At 38.0% G+C, this 9,815-nt stretch overlaps 1 non-coding gene across 1 annotated transcript; it reads left to right on the forward strand.

The window, feature by feature from the left end:
* The first annotated feature begins 4,832 nt into the window (after positions 1-4,832).
* Positions 4,833-4,939, forward strand: LOC127099789 (small nucleolar RNA R71). Its single transcript, XR_007794259.1, has one exon. It is a non-coding gene; the product is annotated as a small nucleolar RNA R71 (small nucleolar RNA).
* The last annotated feature ends 4,876 nt before the right edge of the window (positions 4,940-9,815 follow it).

The raw sequence follows: 9,815 nt of genomic DNA on the forward strand, positions 1-9,815 counted from the left end.
ATTTTTTCTTTTTCTTTTTCTTTTTGTAGTAAATTTTTACAATTATTTGGTTTAAATGACATTGTGAGGGTCATTTATATCGGAGTTGCCTTTTTGCTTTCTTTTATTTAGTTTGCTAGATCATTCACTTATTTGCATCGGTCCCCTACGTAGAGGATGCGTAGGCCGGAGCTGACTGCTGAGATAAACTACTGAGGACTTATACTGAAATGATGATTAAGGCCATGGAATATGGGGTTTCGGGAATGGTTCCTATATTTACGAAGTCTATGGTGCTAAAATAATATTGATGTTTCAAAAAGTTCTCCCAAGTCACCGCATCCTTACTCAAAGTCGTCTTAAAAACCCAAAAACTTTCAGACTAACACTGTTTTCTTTTTGCAAAAAATTCTTGTTTTGGTAGGGCTCAAGTAATGGGGAGATTAGACTGTACTAAAGATAAACTATATTTGGTGACTCGTCAGACTCGTGCATTATCTAAGACACTTAAACTAAAAGCAAAATAAAATAAAATAAAAAGCAATAAAAATAAACAAACTATCTAAAAACAGCAAAGAAAGTAAATAAACTAACTGAAAACAGCAAAGAAAAACGATAAAGAAAAGACGATAGAGTCTCCTCCCACACTTAAATCGAACATTGTCCCCAATGTTTCGAAATAAGATAAGGGGAGAGGTACCTGACAACCTACTGCTGACCACTGGTGCCTTCGCCATCCTGAGGTGGACGACGGGATCGGGTACGACGACGGTCTCTCTGATCCATCCTGGCCTGTAAGGCATCCTGAGCAGTCCTCACCTCTCGAAGGTTACCCAAAATGGAACCTTGAGTGGCTTCGATGAGTGCAATATGTTGATGGTGGTATTGTTGCTGACGGGCTTGCGTATTTGTGATCGTTAGCAGGGACTGTAAAACAGTGTCATAGGATCTATCCGTCCTCCGCTACAATTCTTGCATGAAGCTCATGTTATCCGCCAGTTATTGTTGGATGGTAGAGAGTAGGTCGTCACGCCTTTGCTCTCTAGCCATGTGGTCACGCCACATCTCTTCTGTAATATAAAAGCCAGGAGCAGTACCTGTAAAATAAGAAGATGGTGCGGTGTGTGGTGGTGAAGGATGATGGGGGGACACATGAGGTACGGGAGATCGCTCTCGCTGATCATATTCTTCATCAGTGTTGTGTCCCTCCTCATCAGGAACATTAGGAGGAAGAGGACCTAAAACAGGTGGAGCATCTAAAACGTAGGTCCAGTTCCTTTCATCTCGTACATCAGTACGTCTAGCAGGGGGTATGATATCAACAGCTAGGTAATTAACAAAGTCTGCATACCATGGTACGTTACTTACTGCTAAAGAATTTTGGAAGTGCTCATGAGTGCTTAGGCTATCATCTTCAATGGTTTCTAGTCTAGCTATCAGTCTATCATAGGCGAAATCATCATTTATGGGTACTAGTTATGGTTTTAGATGTTCTAGCCTAGAGAGGTGATCGGCTACTACATTTCAGTGCCTTTTTTATCTCTTATATCTAAATCAAACTCTTGCAGTAATAGAATCCATCGGAGTAACCTGGGCTTGGCATCTTTTTTACTTAATAGGTAACGAATGGCAACATGATCAGTGTAAACTATAATTTTTGCTCCTACTAGATAAGATCTAAATTTGTCTATAGCGAAAACTACAGCGAGTAATTCTTTTTCAGTTGTTGCGTAGTTAAGTTGGGCAGCGTCTAGGGTTCTACTGGCATAATAAATTACATGTAATTTTTTATCTTTCCTTTGTCCTAGAACGGATCTAACCGCATAATCATTAGCATCGCATATTATCTCAAAAGGTTCTGACCAATCAGGTGGTTTCATAATTGGTGCAGATACTAATGCTTGCTTTAAAAGATTAAATGCGTCATTACATTTTTCATCGAAAATGAATTCAGCATCTTTCATTAAAAGTCCAGTTAAAGGTTTAGTTATTTTGGAGAAGTCCTTAATAAAACGCCGGTAGAATCCAGCGTGTCCAAGAAAGCTTCGGACTTCTCTGATGGTTTTTGGTGGTTTTAGGTTTTCTATAACTTCTATTTTAGCTCTATCTACCTCTATACCTTTTTCGGAAACTATATGTCCTAAAACAATTCCTTCGGTTACCATGAAATGACACTTTTCCCAGTTTAGCACGAGGTTTACCTCCACGCATCTCTCCAGGATTTTCTCAAGGTTAGCAAGACAATTGTGGAAATCAAATCCGCAAACCGAGAAATCTTCCATAAACACTTCCATAATACCATCTAGGTAGTCTGCAAAGATGGACATCATGCAGCGTTGGAAAGTAGCTGGGGTATTACAGAGGCCGAATGGCATTCGTCTGTAGGCAAAAGTTCCATAAGGGCATGTAAAGGTAGTTTTTTCTTGATCTTCGGGATGGATAGGTATTTGGAAGAATCCTGAGTATCCATCTAGATAGCTGAAGTAAGAGTGTCTAGCTAGACGCTCCAACATCTGGTCTATAAATGGTAAAGAGAAATGATCCTTCCTGGTTGCTTTATTTAATTTTCTATAATCTATACACATCCGCCATCCTCCTTCTAACCGTTTTGCTACATGTTCGCCTTTATCGTTTTGCACGACTGTGATGCCTCCCTTTTTAGGTAGTACATGCACAGGGCTCACCCACTTACTATCCTAGATCTGGTAGATTATACCTGCCTTAAGTAACTTAAGAACTTCCTTTTTAACAACATCACTCATTATAGGGTTTATTCTTCTCTGATGTTCTCTGGAGAGTTTTGAATCTTCTTCGAGCGAAATCCAATGCATGCATACGGATGGGCTTATACCTTTCAGGTCAGAGATATTATATCCTAAGGCTGGGGGATATCTTCGTAAAACGTCTAAAAGTTGGTTCGTTTCCTCTTGGCTCAAGGTAGCACTGACTATAACTGGACGGTTCATCTCTTCATCGAGGAACTCATATCTCAGATTCTTAGGCAGTTCCTTAAGTTCTAAGGTTGGTTTCTTAGGGCATGGCATAGGATCTGGGGTAAGGGATAAACATTCGTAAAGGTTATCATCGATGTAGGGTTTCTTAAAGTCATCATCTTCCATTATGAGAGTTGATGGTAACTTAATTGTTTTTATAGTTTCTTCTTGTTCTAATTCTCTAACACATTCATCAATGATATCTAAGGCATAACATGCGTCTCCCATCATAGGTGCCATAAGAAATTTCGAAAGTATAAATTCTATTTTCTCGTCACCTACCTCAAAGGTCAACTTTCCTCTCTTGACATCTATTATGGCTCTTGCAGTTGATAAGAATGGTCTACCTAGAAGGATTGGTATATCATTGTCCTCTTTGATGTCCATGACAACAAAATCAGTAGGGATAAATAGTTGACCTATCCTAACAGGGACATCTTCTAAGATGCCTATTGGATACTTAACAGATCTATCGTCTAACTGAAGTGACATCTTAGTGGGTTGTAATTCTCCTAAGTTTAACCTCTCACAAACCGCTAAAGGCATTAAGCTCACACTAGCTCCTAAGTCTAGAAAAGCTTTTTCGATGACATGACTTCCCAAAAGACAAGGAATGGAGAAATTTCCAGGATCTTTATCTTTTTTGGCTAATTTGTTCTCGGAAATAGCATTGCATTCCAAAGGCTTCGGATCGTCAAGTCTATGTTTGTTGGTAAGGATGTCTTTGAGAAACTTTGCATAAGAAGGTATTTGGGTGATGGCTTCTGTGAAAGGGATTTCTACATGAAGTTTTTCTATAACTTTAATAAATTTTTGATATTGGTTATTGATCTGGGTTTGTTTGAGTCTTTGCGGATATGGTATAGGTGGTTTATATGGAGGGGGTGGTACATAAGTTTTATCTTTAGGTTTTTCACCTTTTTCTTGACCTTCCTGTTTTCAGATTCCTCTGATTCCTTTACTTCGTTTGTGGGTTTGGTATATTCCTTAGAAGTTTCGAGTTCACTCAATCTTGGGTTTGGTGGCTCATCATAAGCGTTCCCACTTCGTAGGGTAATGGCATTGGCTTGTCCTCTCGGATTCTGTTGAGGTTGTCCAGGGAATTGTCCTCCAGGTGTAGTCTGAGGGGCTTGGTTTAAAGCTACCTGAGAGATCTGGGTTTCAAGCATCTTGGTATGAGTAACTATTTGGTCAACCTTGGTTCCTAACTGAGTAATCAATTCGTTAACATGAATGTTTTGGTTCATGAACTCCTTGTTTTGTTGGGTTTGAGCAGTGATAAAATTTTCCATAATTTTCTCAAGGCTCGACTTTGGTGGCACAGGTTGCATAGGTTGATTTGATCTTGGGGCTTGATAACTAGGTCTTGGAGGTGCATTATTTTGGATTGGGTTATTGTTTTTACAGGAGAAGTTCGGGTGATTCCTCCATCCAGGTTTATAGGTATTCGAGTATGGGTTCCCTTGGGTGTAGTTCACTTGCTCATAGTGGGTTTCGTTTAATAGACTGCATTCTGCAGATTGGTGTCCTTTGGTTCCACATATCTCACAATCCGACGAAACTGCGGCTACAGTGTTCGGGTTTATGCACATATGCTCGACCTTAAGGGCTAATGCATCCATTTTAGCTTGCATCATGTCTATAGAGCTTAGTTCATGCACTCCTCCTTGGGCTTCCTTCTTCTCCACTGCCGCTCGTTCGACTCCCCATGATTGATGGTTTTGAGCCATATCTTCGATGAGGGCACTAGCTTTAGGGTAAGGTTTGTTCATCAGAGCACCGCCTGCGGCAGCGTCGATGGTCATCTTAGTGTTATAGTGAAGTCCGTTATAGAAGGTTTGAATGATTAACCAATTTTCTAAACCATGATGTGGGCATGCTCGTAACAACTCTTTATATCTCTCCCAAGCTTCGAACAGTGGTTCTCCATGGTTCTGAGTAAATCTAGTTATATGGTTTCGAAGAACAGCGGTCTTACTTGGGGGAAAGTATCTAGCAAGGAATACTCTTCTAAGGTTATCCCAAGTCGTAATGGAATTGGGTGGAAGGGAATCTAACCATGATAGGGCTTTATCTCTGAGGGGAAAAGGGAATAATCTTAAATGTATTGCCTCAGGAGAAGCTCCATTGATTTTAAACGTGTCTGCTAATTGAAGAAATATTTTTAAATGTTGGTTTGGGTTCTCTGTAGCGAGACCTGCGAATTGTCTCTGTTGCACTAGTTGCAACAGGGATGGTTTAATATCAAAATTATTAGCTGGGATGGTCGGGTTTACTATACTAGAACTAGGTTCTTCGTTGGATGGTTGAGCGAAATCCTTAAGAGGTCTTTGGTTTTGATCTTCGGCCATAGCTCTCTTAATTCTATGAAAGAATAAACGTGCGTGAGCGTAACGTTCAGGTTCCGCCAGAGGGTATATTAAGCTTAAACTTCCGGTGCTACGAGTTCTTCACATTGACCGGCAGGAAACAGCCTAAGTCTAAACGATACAACAACAGGGAAATGAAATTTGACGAAATTGGTCCCCGGCAACGGTGCCAAAAACTTGATGTGTGGTTTTCGCAAGTATACGAACGCGTCAGAGTAATATAAAAGATTGTCGAATCCACAGAGACCAAGTGTCAATCTATCGTTATCTATTGTTATGGTGTTTATCAAAGGCAATCAAAATAGGTGTTTTTAGAGTGTGCAATGAAAAGTAAAGTGTTAAATAAAGTTCAATTAATAAAGACAGAGTCGAATGTAATTCACATAATCAATTAATAATCCAAGTACTTGCTAATAGAACTACTTATGGGCAGTGTTTCCTACTTTGAAAAGAACTAATTTAACAGGAACTGTCGCTTTCGCGTATTCAGAACCGAGTTGTACTACCTAATCAAACCCTCTTATTATCACTTATAAAAAGGCGCGCATTGCGTTAGAGTAGTAAACCTATTTTTAAGAAATATAGTATCTTGACTAAGTTGAAAATTATTTTAACCTGGATTTCTTAACCAAAAGAGGTTCTCACGAACCAGACTCTAAACTTATAAACGCGTCCGAAAATAGTTTTAAAATCTCTTTTCTTCTTAAGTTAAAAACTCCTAATGAACTAAACAAAGCGCTTTCGCTGTTTTTGAAATAGTTAAAAACAATTAAGTTTAGATAGACGTTGGACGGCTTTCGATCTTACCCAACGGAAATTAAGTGCCGGAAAACTTAAGTTGAAAGTTAAAATAGCCCTTAAGTGTTTCTACGAACAATTGTACGGATTATCGGTTCAATTACGATCCTTACATTCTAACCTTATAGATTTAGTTAGACATGGTAAAGTAAAAGTGCATTAATTTAAATAAAAGTAGTGTGAGTGTGGAAAGTAAATAAAAGTAGTGCGAGTGCGAAAAGTAAATAAAGTAAAGCGAGTACGAGAAATAAATAAAAGTAAAGCGAGTGCGGGAAGTAAATAAAAGTAAAGCGAGTGCGGGAAGTAAATAAAAGTAAAGCGAGTGCGGGAAATAAATAAAAGTAAAGCGAGTGCGGGAAATAAATAAAAGTAAAGCGAGTGCGGGAAATAAATAAAAGTAAAGACAGTGCGGGAAATAAATAAAGTAAAGGAGAAGTAATAAAAACCTGCTCCAATCGGAGGGTTGAATAAAATGCAAAGCGGAAATGAAAATGGCGGCAGGATTAACTTCCTTCCAAAGTGCTCCAAACTCGATTACAGACTCGATCACAAAACTCGATTACACAATTGTGGTAACACCCCAATGCGAAGCGATTACCACTTTAAAATACTGAATATATGCCTAAGTGAAATAAAGTTTGCTCTAAGTTTTCCTCTGCTCTAAGTTTGGATGATTGAACAAGTGATTTCTAGTCTCTATTTATAGGAGAGTAAAATGATGGAAATGACAAGGATGCCCTTCAACTTGAAAATGGGAGGGAAAACGTTTCCTCTTGTGGCGCCCGCCACAAGGCCAATCTGAGGCGCCTTAGTGGAAGTAGTGGGGAACGTGGCAGTTGAGGGAAGTTGAGCTAGGACACGTCATGGCAGGGTCTATGGCGCCAGCCACAGTGGGAGCCACAAGTACAAAATGCTGAATTTTAGGGTTTTTAGCTCTTTTTCACTCCTTTTCTCGATCGGGGCTCCGATTAAAGTAAAAACCTGAAAACAAAGAGAAACACAGTAATAACACAACAAAATAACAATAAAACTACTAAAATGCATGCGAAATCGGAGTCGAAAATACGGTGAATTTCAATGTTATCAAAACCCTAATAATCTGGTTTGCATCTTTAATCGCTTCCACTTGACTATAGGTGTTGTCATCATAAACTAGGTGTCACCATTAAACGCTAGTAGTCATCATCAAAAGCAGTTGTCATCATTAAAGGCATATCTCCATTGGATCCTCCTACATTAATAACATATAAAATAAGGTTCTATATTCTCCCCTTTTTTTATGATGATAACACATGTATTAGGGAGGTGGTAAAAGAAATAATACATGTTTGTAGTAATTAAACTCCCCCTCAATTAAGTAAAGAGTGTACTCTACTCCCCTAGAGGGTATACTTCTCCCCCTTTGTCAAAATAAAAAATGAGGATAAAGATGCATTGCGGTAAAAACAAATATGCAAACATTTTTGCAAATAAACATTTAGGAAAAGGGGAAAATATCACTCATATTATTAATTGAAATTTTAGGAATTTAAAGTACAAGGGAGAAGTTATGGAATTGAAATAGTACAGAAAGAAATAAAACAAACAACTTATTATTCTAAAACAAAACAAAAAACATATAGAAGATATCATTCATTTCCATAAGCATCATTATCCCTTGTGTAAGACCCCAATTTTGACCCTAAGACCCTCATGCTATCTCATCATATATATTGGCTTCGGGATCACACCTTGGCATCCTCCTTACCCCTCATTCATTGGGTTTAAATTGGGAGAGGTCACCAAGCATATTTGATTGTATCAAACTTTGTTTTTAATTATTTTCTAACCAAAATACCCAAAAAAAAATATGTCAATGTATAGTTTGTTGCTTTATAGGTAGTGTGTGTGTTCACCCATGCTCCATCAAGATCATATTTATGGTTTAAGACCCTCAGTGCAAGGAGACTAATCAAGAGATGGTTCACATTGACTCTAGACATCATATATGGATCCCCATGGTCTTCACATATCATTTTGATCAATAATTCATCAAGAGTTTGAAGCTTGTTTGCATTGGAAACCCTAATTCATCTGGGTATCTTGTGTGACTTCTTCAATAAGTTTCCTCATCAATTGATCAAATATTTCAAGGGATATGTCATATTAAATCATATTATGCATATATGATCCTCCATGAGTCCCAAAAATCAAGAGAATGTCAAACTAGCAAGATGGTTCATGGTGGTTGACCAGAGAAAGTTAACTAGTCAAAATTGGGGTTCCCTAAACCCTATCTCCTACAATTTTTGTCATATGAAAATTATTCCAAGAGAAAAGTTACTCCCTATGACACTCCAAACAACTTTAATGTTTAAGTCAAGAGCTAGCTTTTCTTGTAAATTTATTTTTTATGGTGAAATATTATAGGTCATTTTGTCTGAACCCTAGTTAGGAGGTCAACTTCCAAGGACCATAACTTGCTCAATTTTTATGAGATGAAATCCATTCAAATCCCATGATCAAATTCAAGGTGTCATTTTCAACTATTATGTTTGGAGTAAGTTCAAATTCAACTTGAAAGTGCATGTTCCAAGAGGAAACATTATAGGTCATTTTGGGACCATTGAACAAGTGATTTTCCCCAACTTCTAAAATATATAACTCCTTCATGCAAAATCCAAATGAGGTCATATGTGTGACCAAATTTAAGAGGTTTGAAAGAGATACAACTTTTATGAAGGAACTTTTTCCATTTGAAGTCCATAGCAAAAGTTATCCAAGGTGGAAGAAGTGAACATTTGACTTGGTACTTAGAAAATTTTCAAATATGTTTGATTTTCCAAACTTCCACCTCAAAATTAATCACGATCCAAGCTTCAAATAGAAAAGTGTAAAACATGAAAGTTGTTCCCCTTGATCTCACTTATCCAAAAAGTCCAAGATCATCTCATTTGGATCAAAATTAAAGGACTTGCGCATGGGTACAATGCATGGCCCCATTTGGAAGATTTTCATGACCAATTTCGATTCCACATTGCATGGCTTCATGAATTGCTTTCAGCATCACATGTGCATGATTTTGGACCCTTTGACATCATTCTTCGGGCTTTGTACACGCCCATACAAGCATGCATGAGTTCATTACTATTTTTGGAGTTTGAATGGAAGTGTGCAAAAAGCATTTGAAAAGCCTATAAATACAAGTGCCATGAGCTCAAAAATGCATTAACACCTTGCCCAAGCTTTTCCAAGACAACTCAAACCCCTCACTCCATAGAATCTCTTGAGGATTTCATTGAAATCGAGTTTGAATTTCACCTTTTGTTTTGAAGTTCAAACTCCAAGAATTCATTGTCTTTTTCATTCAATTGATCACTGCAAGTAAGAGGAGGAAGAATCAAGCAAATCCTGATCAAGATCAAGCTGAATTGAAGCTACTCGAAGGTTGGATTTCAGAAACTTCATCTCTTCGATTTTCTCTCAATTCTTCACTATTCTTTGTGATTTTTGGTTGTTGAAGTCCTGTCAATGTGGCAACAAGATTGAGTTGTTTTGAGGTCAAATCGAAGCAACTCAGTTCATGATCCTCAAAATTCAAATCCCTGTATCTTTTTATATACTTGGAATTGGAGAAAATTGAGGCCAGATTCGTGATCCTGAGCATTTTCTCTTCAAATTAGTGTCCTTATTTTCC

The sequence above is a fragment of the Lathyrus oleraceus genome, chromosome 6, assembly GCF_024323335.1.
Source record: "Lathyrus oleraceus cultivar Zhongwan6 chromosome 6, CAAS_Psat_ZW6_1.0, whole genome shotgun sequence".
In the NCBI taxonomy this organism is placed as follows: Eukaryota; Viridiplantae; Streptophyta; class Magnoliopsida; order Fabales; family Fabaceae; genus Lathyrus; species Lathyrus oleraceus.